We start from the raw sequence: 18513 nt of genomic DNA on the forward strand, positions 1-18513 counted from the left end.
ATGTGTAGACAAATAACTCCAGAGCTTTATGGTTATTTCTTGGTTGAAACACCCTTAATACCGTATATTAAGGGTTTGCCTAAAGTGTACAAAAACATTTTACCCCCACCCATAAGGCCTATAGTAGTAGGCAATGGCTGGGTGACTGAAAGAATATCTATATATGTTGAGAGCATCTTGGGACCTTTGGTAAGAAAGATACCTACCATACTTAAGGACAGCTACCAGCTGATCAATGAGATGACTATTTTTAAAGATGGTAGTTTGAATCCATCTTTTTTACTAGTGACTTTGGATGTTAAAAATCTTTTCACCTCCATCCCCAATGACTATGGTGTTGAAGCAATTAGAGAACTATTATGTTCAGCTAGTGACATTGATACAGATAAAGAAATACTTGCCTGTACTCTGTTGGAGATTGTATTAAATAACAACATTTTCATGTTCAAGGATAGTTTATTTGCACAAAGATGGGTTGTCGCTATGGGCACCCCTTGTGCAAATTCATATGCAAATCTGGTGGCTAATTACTGGGAAAGGAAATTTCTTTTTGAAAATGAATTATTTGCACAGATAATTTTTTATAGGAGGTTTGTGGATGATGTATTACTTTTTTGGAAGGGTAGTGTTGATGAACTTAGAGCTTTTGTTAGCCATTTGGAATTAACTGCTAGTTTTTTTAAATTCACGTTGGATTTTTCTTATAGTCAAGTCGACTTTTTAGATATCAGTATTATTAAGGATTCCAATGGCAACATATCCACCTCTCTATTTAGGAAATCATGCTGGAAGAATGTGTTATTGCACTATACCAGCATGCATCCCAGATTTGTTTTCCCTAATATTGTCAAGGGACAAAGTATTAGGATTACCAGAGTTTGCAAGGATTCCTTGAATATGCAGAATGAACTGAACTTTATGCGAACCCTTCTTATTGATAGGGGATATAACAGCACCATGGTGGATAACATTCAATATAAGGCTTTGGAGGGATCAACGTCCTGTTATAGGGGCACCTATTTTAAGAACAGGAGAGACTTACAGTGTCGAACCCAGGTCACGTTTTCAACGAGATACACCAATGATAATAACAAAATAGTTGAGATTATAAAGAGGAACTGGCAGCTATTGACAATTGATCCCAAGGTCCTTAATATTGTAGGACATATACCCAGATTCACATATAGGAACAGCAAGAGTTTAAAAAGGATTTTATGTGTAGAACATTCATCTATACAATGGGACATTTCACGGGTAAATAGGCTAGGTACCTATAGCTGCAATAAATGTAAGATGTGTAAGTTCATAGTTAAAGAACAGAATTTTAAGCATCCCACGACTGAGTATGTCTTTACACCTAGGTTTCATGCTAGTTACGATAATGAAAATTTGATTTATTTAGCAACATGCACAAATTGTGCTGCATTCTATGTTGGGATTACTTCAAGAAAATTAAGGGATCGCATTTATAACCATATTTATGATATTAGTAGACAAGATACATGGAATGCCTTGGCAAAGCATGTTATTGAGCATGTGAATCACAGTTTTAGGTTCAGAATACTACAGTTGGTAAACAAAACGAATACAGGGGGCAATAACATGAATTACCTGGAATATGTGGAGCTCTCATGGATTTTTAAGCTAAGAGCCCATATTGAACCGGGATTGAACCAACATATCAGTATTAAATCAATATTAGAGGTTTGTAAATATTAGATACTGGATATTTATATGGCTCATTATTTATTTATTTATTATATATATATATATATATATATATATATATATGGGCGGCCACGGTGGTGCAGTGGTTAGCATTGTCACCTCACAGCAAGAGGTTCTCCGGTTCGATCCTCGTCTGGGGTGCCTTCTGTGCGGAGTCTGCATGTCCTCCCTGTGGTCGCGTGGGTTTCCTCCGGGTGCTCCGGTTTCCTCCCACATCCCAAAGACATGCTGCAGGTGGATTGGACACTCTAAATTGGCCCTAGGTGTGCGTGTGAGTGTGCCTTCTGTGGAAGGTTGGGCGCCGGGCTGGCAACTCGACACCGTAAAACTCCACTGCCATTCAATGTGCGGACAAGGTGATCTGCTGTGGCGACCCCTAACCGGGAAAAAGCCGAAAGAAGAAGAAGATTATATATATATATATACATTATTTTAGTTATGATATTATATTATATTTTATTTGGCAGATTGAATGTATTATATTAATTGTTGCTGATATATTATCAGATTTTGTGACATTGATTCATATATGGACTAGACATCTGTATTTTCAGTATAGGTATTTTTAGCTTTTCGTACATTTTTTGTTTTTTGTTTATGCTTATCTTTATTCTAAATATGTTTCAATTGTGGACAAAAGGTCGACTACATTTATTCATGTTGTTACTGAAGCTGTTTTGCTGTTGTACTTTATGAGTCCTGTTCTTTTAAGGACTCAATGCTTTTATTGATTAATCAATGTAATTATTCAATTAGGAGTTACTGAGTTTAGTATTTAGACACTGAGACTTGTCACTTGTAGTAAGATCTGAAGAAGCGTGCATGTGAAAGCGCTTATTTTATTTAATAAACATTGGATTTTTTATTGTTCGTGGTGGTCGTGTTCAGTTTTATATCTACATATATAAATATATATATATATATATATATATATATATATATATATATATATATATATATATATTTGGCTGTAGTGAGGCCAAAGGGCAGTGTTCGGAACTGAAAATGACTGGCTCCCAGCCGGAAGTGTAAGTGTCTTCTGGAGCGCCTGTCCATTTTGATGTTGTAGTATGCATCCTGAAGATCTACTGAGCACATCCAATTGTTTTTCCTGATAAAGGGAAATATCGACTGCAGAGTGATCATTTGGAACTTCGATTTCTTTACGGATTTGTTGAGTCTGCTGAGATCTAGAATCGATCTCCAGTCACCTGTCTTTTTTGGAACTAAAAAGAATCGAGAGTAAGTTCCAGATCCTATTTGCTCTGTGGGGACTTCTTGGATGACTCTTTTTTGCAGCAACGAGATGACCTCTGATGTTGCACGGTCTAGTTGAATGGGTGGCACGTCTGGTAGAGACCAATTTACTGGTGGATCGGAAACAAAGGGGATCAGATAACCTCTGGATATTATGGTCTGTACCCAACAATCTTGTGAAATGTTTAGTCAGGTGCTTGGGTACAGTGATAGACAACCCCCGACTGCCTCCAGAGACAGACAGTCAGGCAACCCCTCAGGGGCGATGGAAGGGACAATCAGAGAAGTTTTCTCTATCTCCCTGGTGTTGCAGACCTCCTCTGCCACAGGGATGGCATCTTCCATTATATCCTCCCCCTCTGCCTCTAGGGGAGGGTTGACCTTGTGCCTGAGGGGAAACCTTTTTGGGATTTACGGAACCACATTTTCCCTCCCGTATTACCCTTGGGATAGGGTCTAGATGGAAGGGAGAAATGGACTCTGACAGCAGATAAGGTTTTTCCTTCCTGCTCGCACCTGGTCAAGGTCTCTTTCACCTGAGGTCCAAAAAGAGATAACCATCAAAGGGGACGCTGGTGAAAGAAGACTTAAATGATTCCATGAAATTGCAAAGATGTATCCATGAATGTCTTCTGAGCGAGATTCCTGCTGTGGCTGCCCTACTCGCTCCATCCGCTGCATACGATATCAGCCTCATGGAGGAGTTCACTATTGACGTAAGGGTGGAGAGCTTCGCAGAAACCTTATCCGTGGATCCCAGAGCTACTGAACCCTGAAGGTTATCTCCCAACTCCTTCAGGAGATCCCTCTGAAGTCGAGTGAAATGGGTGAGGTAATTCAGCGATCTTAGAGTAAATGCCGCTGAAGAGAAGGTATGCTTCCCATACCTATCCATTGTCCTAGACTCCTTGTTAGGAGGATGGATATTCAAAGATGTTTCGGACAATTCCTTCTTGGTGGCCACTGCTACCACCATAGCATCAACGGGAACTCCTTTGGAAAGAAAGGACTTATCTTCAGGTGCAGTCATGAATTTGTTTGGCCTCCTCGGGACAGGCTCCACTGTGTCTGGGGAGATCCAAGCTTTCCTCGATATGACCCCCTAAGAGCTGGTCATAAGGAGGTGTCACCCAAGAGGTGGAAAGTCGGGAACCAAAGGCCTCAAGATACACTGATTCATCCTCAGTAGGGTTAGAGGTCTTCCAATCAACCCTCTGTCTAAGGATTTCTAGGATATCAGAAAAAGATACATCTTCAGAGGGGGATCTAGGGGACCCTTCTGATTCCTCTAAATCAGCGTCAGACGTGACAGACTCAGGTGAGTCAACATGCTTCCTCTTACAATGACTCTTCCGAGGGAGCTCTTCAGTGGGATAATCTGGGGAGGTCTCAGAAGAGGGGGAAACTCCAATGGGGGCTGCTTGAGTCTCTGGTTCCCTACGCTGTGGGGGTGGCAGGGGAGAAGAGGTTGCTGCCGGCTGCTGGTGGGGCATCGGTTCCAAAGATATGGCTTTTGCAGAGGATAAACCCTTCTCTATTGCTTCGAAAGCTTTCCTCCCCACTTTGAAGACCTCCACTCCGAGGAAATGCATGGTTGGCTCCGAACAAGGGAGAATGGCTCTGAAGCAGATGTGGGAACTGAGCTAAGTCGAGCAGAAGTGCCGGGAGGGAGGGTCGGTTCCGAAGAAAACCCAGAGTGACTGTCCCCTTGGAGTCGACTCGAGAGCATCGGCTCCCAGATCCCTAGGCTCCTAACTGAGCTGCTGAGGATAGAGTTATCAGTTCCAAGGAAGCAGGAAGAATCCTCAGAACAGACAGATCCAACATCGAAGAACCTGAAGTAATTCGCTCCGAGAGCAAAGCAGTCGGAGGAGGAACAGTGGTTTGCAAAGGGATCGGCTCCCACGCCTATGGGTCTGGAGGGGCCAAATTTCTTGCCAGAGCTGTTTCAGAAAGCAACCTCTTCACCACCCACTCGATGTCCTCATCTGAGTATGTCCTGGAGAATCGGGTGGAGACAGAAGGAGATCTCCTCCTCTCCAAAATAGGAGATCTCAATGTAGGTGAGACAGGATCAATGTCAGGTAATTGCCTTGGTACCGAAGGTTGCCTCGGCATCGAATAGACCGATGGTACAGATAAGGAAGAAGCTGAATTGGAGCCAGAACTCCTTGGCTCTGACGCTTTGGACTTTTCTGACGGTTCCAAAACTGGAGCCGAAGATTTTCATTTAGAAGACTTAGAAGCTGCCTGACCAAGTTCCAGCTGTTCCTGGAAGGAACTGGTCGTAAGACCCCTATCAATCAATTTTCATTTCCTCTCGTTCAAAACCCTGGTACTGAAGGCATAGAAAAGGTACAGAGCTCTTGAAAATGTGCTTCGCATAAGCAGTACACACAGCTAGTATGACTCTCCGTCAAAGACATCTTTTGTGAACATTTATTGCATGTTTTAAACCCCGAAGGGTGATGGTCCTTATGTTCTCTGTCCTTTTCTTTCGACATGTAAACAGGAACAAACTAGAAGTTACCAAGAAAGATACCGACACTACTAACTACTAATAACAATTCCAGCAAGAACAGTAAAGATAGAAAAGAGAAAAGTTCTATTTGTTTTTTTTTTTTTTTTGAAGAAACACACAGGGAGGAAAGGCCCTCTAACTTAAACAGGCAACTACGGCCGTCTAACTGAAATGGGCCATACTTTCCTAAGGGTGGAAAATAGGGGTCAAACACTCAGTACAATCACACAACAAGCTAGAGACTAAAAGTAGTCAAGCTAAGGAAAAAAAGGAGCAGAAAAAAGCAAGATTTAATAAATAAATCTTTTACTTAGCCAACGAGCCAGTAAGGAGACAATCTTGAAGCTTTTGTGGCAAACGAGATCTGGGGAATTGCTGTGAGGCACCATGGGATAGGGGTTAGCCTCGAGCCAGTAAAAGCTCTCGGGCTTTAGTATCGGCTGAGTCAGAGCCGAATATCAGCTCCGAACCCATCCAGCAAGAATTACAGCGAGATAGGACTACATAACATCAAATTTTACCCCTAGAAAGGGAGATTGGAAAAGAGAGAAAGACAACTCAAGAGGGTAGAAAAGTACATTAAAAGAGGGCAAGGGAGAAAAAAATGAATTAAACAGTCAAATTACTGAGAATAAAGGGAGATCAGAAGAACAGAAAGGGCTGAGAAGAAGGTTTCTAATCAAGATAATAAAAAAAAAAAAACTTATCTAATGCTCGAGAGCAGCAGAGAAACACCACGTTTTTCACCTAGCGCGGCAAACAAGATCTGAGGTATTTGGGGGTAGTGCATTGTCGGTAAGGGAGAAGCTCAACAGTTCAGAGTTACCATGAGCTTTAGAACAGGCCGAGTTGGATCAGAGGCCTTGGATCTGGATCCATCCATTGAGGACATAATGAAAATGGATAATATCCCATCTGAGAGATATGGGTGAGTAATTCCAACAGTTTTAGTAAAATTCAGTTACTGCCAAGTTAGCAAACTATCTGGATGCCAGCAAAGAAGAAACTTAAGAGAGAGACTGAAAAAAGTAAACTAGAAAAAAGTAGAGAGAAACAATAACTGGGAAGAATCCCACAGCTGTTCAGCAAAGAAGAATTTAAGCTCCAGCTTTGGTACAAAAGGTGGCTTCCAATAATTTATTCAGAAAAATAAATCAAATGTGCTCAGAGTTAAAAGGAAACAGTGAAGGAGTATATCAACTCAAATAACAAAAGGTTTGAAAAACAGAAGAAGCTTTAAACAACTACTTAGATAAAGAGATAAAGTTGCAAAAAAATTCAGAGATTGAAATGAAGAAAAGGCTAGCAGAGTATGAGACTGCTCAAGAAGAGCTGTTTCAAAAATGGGAGAGTTAGAGGACAAAGCACACAGGAAAAACAGGGAAAAATGCAAAGTATTAAAAACTGGAGAATGTAGAATGTTTGTGGAAAATGATTATTCACTGTACATAAGGCAGAAGGGAAGTAAATTTATCCCAGCAACTGAAGAATGTCAAGAGGCATGTGTAAGATTCAAGCTGCTGTATCTAGCTGTCTTCAGAATAGCTTTTCCTGGAGGGTCAAAGTCAGTTTTTGATGCAGACCAAACTAAGAAAGACATACAAAAGTTTGTCCAACAAAACGTCAGCCATCAAACAGAAGAGGGTTCTCTTCTCATTATTCTGATAATAAAGCTAATAGAAAAACTTTGCCAGTGAAACCTTGTGTAAAGTTTCAAAGGAAAATGCTTGAGAGACAGAAAGAAGCACATGAGTTGACTAGAAGAATTGGAGTACCTTGGACTTGAACCACAGTCTGGGGTTGGGAGATGAAGAGACTATAATGTATCAATCGCATTTGTGAAATATGGCTTTACAAGACAAAGTAGCTGAGAAAGATGGGACTGTGACTTTGTTGTACTTATGGGGGATGGAAAGGAATATACCCCACTTCATGTCATTAATACTTAGAAAAGCACTAAAAGGAAAAAAGCAACTGTAAATAAAACAATTTTAGTTTTTAACAATATTTGCATAAAACATTTCATATTATAAGTTGCATGTTACATAGTAAATCAATTTTAGTGTTTGTTGTATGTGATAATGACACTAAAGTAAACAAGTCCTTTTTCTTTTTTAGTTTAAAGAAATGTAGCCATTACAATGTAGAAATAGAAGAAAGGCTGGATACAAGCATGTGTAATTTAATATGCTGTAACTGAGCTGTTAGGATTTGGGGAAAGAGTGTAAAAGTGCTCTGATTACAGTATATGAAGAGCTGATAGGTTTTCTCTTACTTTTGCATAGATGAAATGTGTGGATAAATACATTTGGCTTAACCTAATAATAAATTTTATTGTGCAAGCATGTGGCCTTTAAAATAAGAAAATGCTGTCAAATGCAATGAAAAGTTTTCCTTGAGCAAATAAATGTTCAGTGTGATTTGAGAAGTTTGCAGCTAAGGGCAGCTGTACATTCTTTTCCTATGTTTCCACAGACACAAGCTGACTACAGGTATTGGCAATAAATCTTGAGAATTCTATGCATTATTTGCTGATGGAATCATAAAATTAAAAGGTACAGGGGCAAGAAACTTAGCAAAATTTAAAGTTTGAAATTATTGGAAGTGAATAAGAGATGCAGCTTTCCTGGTACTTAAAATTTACTAGAAGAGTACATACTTTACTTTTATTTAAAGATAGCCACTGCACTTTTTCTTAAGGCTAAAAGTTAATGTTTTCTGAAAGCATTCAAGCTGTTTTTCACATCGGTGAGTGGAATAAAGATAAGCCAAGTAGAGACAGCATTTAGTGCAAGTAGAATCACAGGCTGCAAAATGTGCCTTAGCATGGATAACCTTAATTTTAGGTTAGGTAATGCCCGTGAGTGCAGCTGTTGATTTGGGACAACCGTTCCTATCAGGAGGGTTAAACTTCATTATTTGAAGATATACATAGTTTCACATGTTTGTTTTACATTGATATGGGTTTGGATTTGTGTGTGTGTGTGTGTGTGTGTGTGTGTGTGTGTGTGTGTGTGTGTGTGTGTGTGTGTGTGTGTGTGTGTGTGTGTGTGTGTGTGTGTTTTGTTTTTGCTTCAGGGTTTTCATTAAAACAAAAAGTCTTGCAAAATGTGACATAGGTCCAAATGCAGATGACAAGAAACAACTGCATAAAAGATCAACCTGGCAAACATTAGTGGGTGCATGTAATACAACAGCTGGAAAAAGACATTTAAGAAAGCTGTCATATATAATAGGTGAGCATAATAACTTCTTATCATAATGGCTACACTATCCATATTACTTTAGAACTTTAATGACCTCACAGGCATAGAGAAAAAGGTAAGACTATTAAATTACATTATGAAATACAGAGTGCAAACAGTAATGCTACAGGAGACACATTTTGAAAGAAGTAAGCATGCAAATTTGAGAAAGAAAGGATTTCAGGATGGATATTCAGCAGAATATCAGGGACAAAGGTAACAGGGAGTACTTATACTAATTGCCAGAGGAGCTCTAATAGTGATAGAAGATGAAAAATTATAATAATGCTAAATTTATGGTAGTAAGGGAATACAGGCAAGGGAGGAGGATTACACTAGCATGTATTTATATTCCACCTAAAATGGCTCCTATGGAGTTTACAAAAAAATTTAAGAGAAATAAGCAGCTTTCAGCAGGGAATTTAACTTATATGTGGGGACTGGAACTTGATTTGTAACAGCGAGGATGCATTTGGGCAACCTAGAAGGGAAAATATAACAAAAAGGGTAGATTACTGAAAAACTCTATGAAAATATTTGGTATGGAAGACATGAATACAGTAGTGGGAATTCACACTGAATTCACTCATTATTCTCCAAGGTGCAATGACTGGGCTAGACAAGGCAGAAATTATATTTCACAGGCAGAAATTATATTTCACAGAAACACAAGCATTTAATTTCAAGCTTCTACACATATCCAATAACTATTTCGGATCATGCACAAATAACAACTAATATAAAAATGCAAGATAATGAAGTATAAATGAGAAACTGGTACTAACCCACCTATCTGTTAAAAAGAATGAAATTTAAGGAATAGGTACTGGATGTTATTTGAGTTATTAAGGATGCTAGAAATTACTTTAGATGTTATAACTAGTGGGTGGGATAAAATGAAAGTGGAGTTCAAAAAATACTGTAGAAATAACGGAAAGAAAGAGATATAGTTAAGAAGTTATATTAATTAATTAGAGAGTCTGACAAAGTTAAGTATTGCAGAATAAGGGGAATCTCAAAGAACAGAAACAGGTGCAATTGCAGAATGATTAGAAAGATTCCAATTAAGCAACTGCTTTTGATAATACCTCTAGAGTACAAAAGGTTTTAGCACAACTACTTAAGCAACTGAAAATAAAAATGGTTGTTGCCAAACGTACGGAGCCTATAACAAGAAAAATAACCAGAGATCCTACAGAGGTATTAGAGGTATCCTAGAAATTTTATAAAACCTGATATAAAGCAGAGAAATGTGGAAATCAAAAAAGAGCACAAATGGAAATATTTATGGAAGCCTTTTGTATGCCAAGCTTATGAGTCAATCCGAGAAGGTTAGAAAAAATGGAAAGAAAGATTGAATAAGCAATTCACAAAGAAACAATGGGAGGACAAATGTATGACTCCCAAATATGCAACAAAGTCTACAGGATTTAGGATTTTTGCTTGGAAATAATTGCATATGTATTTTATACCCCAAGTAGACTCCAAATATTTTTTCCTCAATTGGATAGCTAATGTTGGAGGTGTGATAGGGAAGAAAGGGGTAACTGGGGACATCAGTTTAGGGAATGTAATGAATTGGCAAACTTAAAAAATTCCCTACAGAGTATTCTGTCAGGAATACTGGGTAAGCGAATGAGTGTAGCTGAGGAAATTATTTTTGAGCTGGGATACAGGATCTGAACTACCTAGACATAGTAAGGCCTTGTTAAGTTTAATTCTAGTGGCTACCAAAAAAAGCAATTACTAGAAAACGGAAATCAAAGTCTAAACCAACTGCTCTTGAAGTACTGAATATTGTAACAGACATAAAAGAACTGAAAGTGGGATCTTTAGAAAAAAATATGATCAAATTACATAGACAAATGGAAATTGTAGGAACAATACATGTAGAATAACATCATGGAGGAGGAGGAGGTTTAAGGAAATTCAGGAATTGAGCAATGTATGTAATGTTGAATCAATGATAGTTATACAAAAGAATGCAAGTGATTTATTTATTTATTGACATTTGATTACTGGGAAAGTCTGACTGCATAGAAGTTCATCATCAGTGGAAGCCCGGGGAGAAAAACATTTTAAGAACAATAATTTTACAATCTTCAAAAAACAAAAATGTCTGAAGTTTAAATAATTATAACAAATTAGACATAATATAAAAACATTAGTTAAGAATTGATACAAGGTATATAACACTCATTTAATATTTAGAGAAATTTTAGGCAGTTCATAAAGAAATTAAAGGTAGGTTAGTCTAATACAAATAGGAATTTCAATATGAAGTGAGGGAAAATGGTCTTATGATATATTTACAGTGAAAGTCAGGGAAGAGAATTTGATAGCAGTAAGAAAGTAAGTGAAGAAGGGAGAGTAAAGCAGAATAAGGAATGAAAAGGTACTTGTTCACATTTAGGGATATAGTTTATCCTGGTTTTCAGCAAGAATAGAGCCTGGTTTTAGCTAGGAAGTCTTTAAGAGTGGTTTTGAGATATGGGAGGTAGGGGCTAGACCTGTTGGATACAGTTAAGAAGTTCCAACTTCCAGACCTTAGCAACCTTGTATGAGTGCAGACAATGCCCACCAGATTTTCTAGGTTTGTAGACAGACAGAAGTTTTTGGTCACTGGATCACAATGGCCAGCTGGGAACTTAGTTGTGTAGAATGTTTTTTTAGTACTGGACAGGTAGATGGATGCTGGATAATTTTATAGGTGGTAAGGAGTTGTGTATACGTTAGTTGATGTGGCAGTTCTAACCAAATAAGGTTTTTCAGTACTATACAGTGCTGGGATCTAAAAGGGGTATGTGCTGCAAATTTATTGCAAAGCCTGGAGAGTGGGGAAGAACGGCAAGTGTAGTTTTAGTTGAGTCGGTGAAGACGTTTTTGGCTCTGTAAAGCATCTCTAGTTTTTGATTAGTTGTTTTATGCAACTTCCAGACCTTAGCAACCTTGTATGAGTGCAGACAATGCCCACCAGATTTTCTAGGTTTGTAGATAGACAGGAGTTTTTGGTCACTGGATCACAATGGCCAGCTGGGAACTTAGTTGTGTAGAATGTTTTTTTAGTACTGGACAGGTAGAATGTTTTGCAGGTCGAATGTAAGTTTATCATCCACTAGCACTACTAATAGTTTGTTATGAGAAGTGACTTTAATGGGAGATGGCAACAACCTCCGTGAAGCTTTGAATGCCATCCTCAAATTTTCTATGTATCACAGTTCTAACTATACTCTTTTCAATGCCCTCCAACTGAACATCCAAAAAAGTTATCTTGTTCCCCAACTATAATCCATCAAATTGGAAATGAAACCTATTGTGTTGTAAACTCTGTACAAACTCTGTCATAAACTGTAACCTCCCTTACATGGAGATACTCCTCCCCCCATTTATTGTCAGCTTTGCACTATGGCGAACTTCTCTGGTTATGGAGACTGTGTAATAATGAAATAGATTTTCTAAGGGAGTCACAAAAACTATAGGTATGTTTTTAAGGAGGGACTATGATAGAAAATTATCGGAACAACTTGCCAAGGATATAATGCAGGCACATTTTGGGGGAGAGAATGTGGAGAACAAAGTTGTTTGTCCCAAGAGGAATAATGTAATGCTTCAATTGCTTAGGGTAATAAAGCATAGCAAAGTTTATTTTGTTACAACATATAGTTTATTTAGTGAACAGTTAGTGAATTTGGTTATGTTTTATTGTTTTTTTTTTATTGAACCTCAAAGATTTTTTTTGATATATTATAAAGTATTCTCTTTATTTCATATAAAGGGGAAAGAATATTAAAGATACATTGATACATATCATATTCCAGAAAAGAATATTTCTAAAATACTGGATCATGTAGGTAGGTTCCCCTGTGGCAGTTGTGCAAGTTGTAAATTTATTGAGAGAGGGTTTGATAAAATTAATGGAGAAATTTTTATAGCCTATAATGGATACCACTGCAATATAGAAGGGATTATATATGCACTAAAATGTCCCTGTGACTTATTTTACATAGGTGAAAGCAAGACAGTCTTTAAGCTAAGGCTACAGGAACATGCTAGAGATATTAGAATGGGCAGATTAGAGAGTCCAGTTGCATTACATTTTAAATTATATCACAATAGTGAAGTGGGGGGACTACAGGGTACTGTTGGAACAGGTTCATATTAATTATTAGGAGAATATTGGTGTAAAAAAATAATCTGTTGTATAAAGAATGTGTTTTTATTTTAAAATATGGCACTTTAATTCCTTGTGGACTGAATGCTGAATGTAATTGGAATTTTTTTTAATTTGATTAGTCAATTGGATAATTGTTTTAAGTGTTTCCATTTTGTATACCTTTTAAGGTGCAGCTTCTGTGAAAGTGTTTTACTTCTAGAAGGCTATATAGCCAAGGCACTAGAATGTGTATATTGAAACAATAAAGCTTTTAAATTGGTGAATCTTCTGGCCTTTGTGGTTGCTGTTTATCTGTTGCTCTTGCTGCTGCTGTTGCTGTCATTGTTAGGGCTTTAAATTTTGTTTTTTCATAGAAGAGGGATTTGAGGAAAAAAGCAGTAGTTTGGTCTTTTTTGGGATGAACATGAGTTTTGAGTTACGATGCATGTTTCAGTGTCTGTTAAAGCTGGTGTATAACGTTTGTAACTAGGAACCTGTTAATATGGTTTGTTTTCTTTTACACAAATGTATGCTTGCCTATGTCCTAACTGATCATTCAATGAAGGTGTTAAAAAGGGAATATAAGTATTCCACTGGACATAAGACCAAAGGTTTCTGGGGTGGTGGTCAAATGTATCCCTACATGGTGAATCTCACCAAATGATAAAGCACAAAATATTGAAAAGATTATAAATAGTATTTGGCTAACCCAGCTCTGTTAGAAATGCTACCTCTAAAGAAATCCCAGACCCTCCACACCACACGCTCCAAAGACCTCAACCTCATTACCACAATCAACAGAACATGCTGGAGGGACAGGTTCATAACCCATAGACTGCCCATGCTCTGGAATAGACTTCCCATACATGTCAAGCAGAGTACCTCACTGGCCCTCTTCAAGAGAATTCTTGATGAGTGGATAGGAAATAGAAAGTTCACCCTGGGGATCACTCCAGTGGCTCTACTTGACACAGGCATTGGGAGCTAACATCGGGCGGCACAATGCCAGGGCACTTCTATGAACTAGGCTTGTAAAGGCTCCAAGGCCATTAGCCTAGTACACATCTATAAACCTAGATTTGTTATAGTGAATTTGTTGTAAACAAAACATTGTTAACGTAAGTAGAAATGTTTCTTTACAATAGTGACCATGTTTTTTAAGAGCAGAGAGAAACAATGTGGTATTAGCTAAAGCAGGTTTAGTTAATGAAGCAATTATGGCTATATAAAAGGAATGCTGAATTCCCAACCCACCCCATAGAGTGCCGTTTGCCATTCTATTGATGTTATTGTTTCTATGCTATTGATGCATGGTAGACATCACACCTTATGGTGGCATAGCCGCCACATGGGTGAGTGACCACTGCAGATGGTGTTGCACATATTCTGTAGCCACTTAAAGAATACAGCTGAATGTTTATATTTACAGGTAGATACATGGTACCTAAAAACTAAGGAGTTGAAGCTCCTAGTTACTTTTTCTAGGGAAATGAGTGCTGCAATGTGCATTACATGACAACTGTATAGGTAGTCATCCACCACTGCCATGACAAGGATGACAATATGAAGAAGTATGTGAAGGAATGCAGTGCCTGGAACTGATTAGCATGTTAGACAGGCACCTGGGCATCTACTCTGCCTCTATGGGTCTATCTGCCTCCATGCACTAGGGCCAATGTTGCTCCCATGGCCACTGCTTATCTGCTTCCAGTGTTGGTGCACACCATAGGGCATTTAGGTTAAGTTTACATACTACTACCTCTTCCACACAACCTACTGATGATGTGCCTGTTGCAGAATAGTGTTCCTGTCCATTCAGACATGGAGTACATGGTGGTCAGACACATGGAATGGCCAGGTATTTATTACCATCATCCTTGCTGCTGGATATTGGTGCCAGTGCCATTCCTCAGAGTGGGTGTACCCATGACCTGAGGTCTCACAACACTTGACACATTTACATATACACTCAGTGCAACTACATCTGTAAAATCTGTGTCCCTTGCACCTCATTCTGAATACGTACACAGTACTGCTGGATACCTACCCATCTCAGGAATCACTAACCCCTTTCTTCAGTCTACACACCTCTCTCCAATCTACTGGATAGTCCACTTAGTCTCTTCCACATTCTTAAGTCACTCCTCCCATCAGTGTGCCCATTTCCGATGCCTGTCACACTACCCCTCCTCACCTGTCATGTGATAACTGTGCTCTGCCCTTGCTACTGTGTTTTATTGGTAGGTCATATCTGACGCACAGCATGGTTAATCAATGCACTGTACAGCATTGCCTGGGTGCAGTAATACAAGCATCAGTTTTAATCCTTGTTGTGTTTCATCTGGCCCATAGTTATGAACCAGAAGCCTCCTCTTTTAACAGTGCCACAGGATATTATTTCTGCCTCTGCCTTGCATGTTTTTGTGTCTGGAGCTGGTTCTTCCAGTGAGTCCTTAATGGACACCTCCTCTGTTGCAGTCTCTGGACTCTTTTTCTCCAACTGCAATCTTCTACTCTAGCTGTCTGCAAAGTACCATTTTGTGCATAACTGCACTTTGAAGATATAACTTGCAAGAGATGCATTTATATATCCAAACTGGAAGCCATGCACTCTTGAGTCAAGACCGGAATAGCTGGTCAAGAGGAGAAGGTCAACACTTGCACCACACCACATGGAACACACAGCCCTCCAGAACACACACCAGCACTGCCTTTACATAAAAACACAAACAGCACACCCACCTTCACTGAGGCTCTCAATAAAAACCTCCACAAACAGCAGAGACCTCAAAGGCAGAATTGCACTCGACCACCACGACACACCACTTATCATGAGGCATATAACTCCTAAATAGTGTGTCACTCAACCAAAGTCCATAAGGCAAAACAGCATGCCCAACACACTAGTCATAGGTGACTCGATAGTGAGGCACACTGATGTCCCACTCACTAGGTTTAATAAGGAGAAAGTAATAGTCAGCTGCCTGTCAGGCACTAGGATCCACCACATAACGCACACACTCAGGTCCGTGAAAAACAGGTGCAAATATGACTCTGTCATTGTACATGTGGGTGTAAATGACCTGAGACATACCTCCCTGGACTACATGAAAAGAGACATGGAGGAGCTCTTGGATTATGTAGCCCAGGCAGGTATGACCCTAGCCCAGAGCAGCATCCTACCATCACCCAGAATGATACCACAGTACAAGCAGAAAATGACTGATTTCAACAACTGGCTAAGTTTCTGGTGTCATTCTAAGGGGATCCAGTATCTGTCTGCCTGGGATGACATGACTGACAGACCTCAATGCTTTGCCAGAGATGGCCTGCATCTGTCACCCCTGGGCTTCTGGATACTGGCCAAGCCACTTGCCACCCCTATTGTGCCTTTTTTAGGCGGTGTTCCAAAGACCAAATTACCACTGTAACAGCTACAAACAAACGCAATCTGAGGGTCATGCTGCTCAACGCTAAAAGTCTAAATCTCAAAATGCACTTGCTCAAAGCACTCCTTAAAATGGAGAACATTGACATTTGTGCCATAACAGAGACCTGGTTCAAGGCAGCAGAAAACACCCCTGCACTACCAGGCTATAACTCATTCCACACTTTTCAGCCCCAGAACTTGGACTGAATCTCCAAAGGTGGTGGTGTTTCCATATTCATAAAGGATGCGCACACCTCCAGGCTTGTAGCCCAACATAATGCATCTGAGATACTTCAGGTGCAGCTAACATTGGGTAAGACAGCGATTCAGGTCATAGCCTGCTATAGGTCCCCAACCATGTCCCAAGACTCACACTCCATGTTCCTAAGCACCTGGAGAATATTAAGATCCAACCTAACACTCTCATACTGAGCGACTTCAACTACCCCTCCATTAACTGGGAAAACTACTCAGGTACCAATACACTTGCCCAACGTTTCCTGGAATTCATTAATTCCAATGCCCTGGACCAGCTCGTTTTTACCCCCACTAGAGGTAGCAACATCCTTGACCTGGTCATTACTAACATGAGTGACCGTTGCTCTACACCAACAGTCAACTCCTCCCTGGTTAGATCCGACCACAAACTAACCACCTTGGAAATCCACATACCCCCCCCCCCCCCCACAAAGATAACCACCATGAGAAACTTCTCCAAAGCTAACTTTGGGCTCTTAAAAACAGAGGTGGCCAACTTCACTGCACCCATACAAATAGAGATCAGTTGCATGACCGCAGAATCATACATCAATGCACCGTATGAACACGTACACAAATTCATGGATCTCGCCATACCCAATAGAACCAAGACGCTCTCCTCCAAAAAAAGGAAGCCAACCTGGTCGTCCCCTGCCATAAACAAACTCTACAACAGAAGGAGGAAACTGATGCGGAATAAGGTGAAGTCCCAAGACTGGAAAAACTCCCTTATCAGCCTCAACAAAAAGTCGAGATCCCTCATCAAATCCTCTAAAGCTAGCTATGAAAACATTATTGCAGCAGATAGTAAAGACAACCACAAGGCCTTCTATAGTTATGTAAAGACGGCAATACCCAGATTTGCTCTGAGCTACTGCACAATGGTACCTCCTATACCGAGCCAACAGATACTGCCAATATACTGGCTGACAGATTCAGTGCCAACTTTACCCCCCCCCCCCCAAGGGACCAGTCACAATACCAGTAGATTGCCAGGCACCCAGTATTACTGCTACACAGGTTAAAACAGCACTGTCCAAGGCCAAGAATACAGCTTATATGGAACCTGACAATATCCCTGGCTGTGTTCTACATGAACTACAGAGTGAACTGCATCTCACCTGTGTGCCCTGTTCAATCACAGCCTCACCTCAGGCTTTGTCCCTACCAAATGGCACACTGCTACAGTCATCCCTCTCCACAAAGGAGGAGCGACTACAGACCCTGGGAACGATCGCCCCATTAGCCTGACGAGTCTGATATACAAAGCTATGGAAGGCATCATCATGGACCTAATCATCTTCTTCTTTCAACTTTTCCCAGTTAGGGGTTGCCACAGTGAATCACCTGTCCACTCATGAATGGCAGTGGAGTTTTACGGTGTCGAGTTGCCAGCTCGGTGCCCAACCTTCCACAGATGTCACACACACGCATGCACTCACGCCTAGGGCTAATTTAGAGTGTCCAATCCACCTACAGCATGTCTTTGGGATGTGGGAGGAAACCAGAGCACCCGGAGGAAACCCAAGCGACCACAGGGAGGACATGCAGACTCTGCACAGATGGCACCTCAGCCAAGGATTGAACCAGAGAACCTCTTGTTGTGAGGCATCATCATGGACTTAACAAACAAGGATATTGGGAATCACCAAACTCTGATTCCCGCACAGTTTGGTTTTGTGAAGGGTAGATCATGCCTGCTCAACTTGGTCAACTTCTTTGAGTCAGTCACCAGAGCTGTGGATGAAGGCAAGGTTGTTCATACAGCCTACCTTGATCTGGCCAAACCCTTTGATACCATTCCCCACTCAGGAATCACAGAAAAACTCACTAAGCTAGGCATCAGCCCCTATACCACTAGGTGGGTTGCAAACTGGCTCACAGGAAGAACCCTCAGTGTGAAAGTAGCTGACTCCAAGTC

Source organism: Protopterus annectens, chromosome 7.part1 (assembly GCF_019279795.1).
Source record: "Protopterus annectens isolate FY-2018-M chromosome 7.part1, PAN1.0, whole genome shotgun sequence".
Classification (NCBI taxonomy): Eukaryota; Metazoa; Chordata; order Ceratodontiformes; family Protopteridae; genus Protopterus; species Protopterus annectens.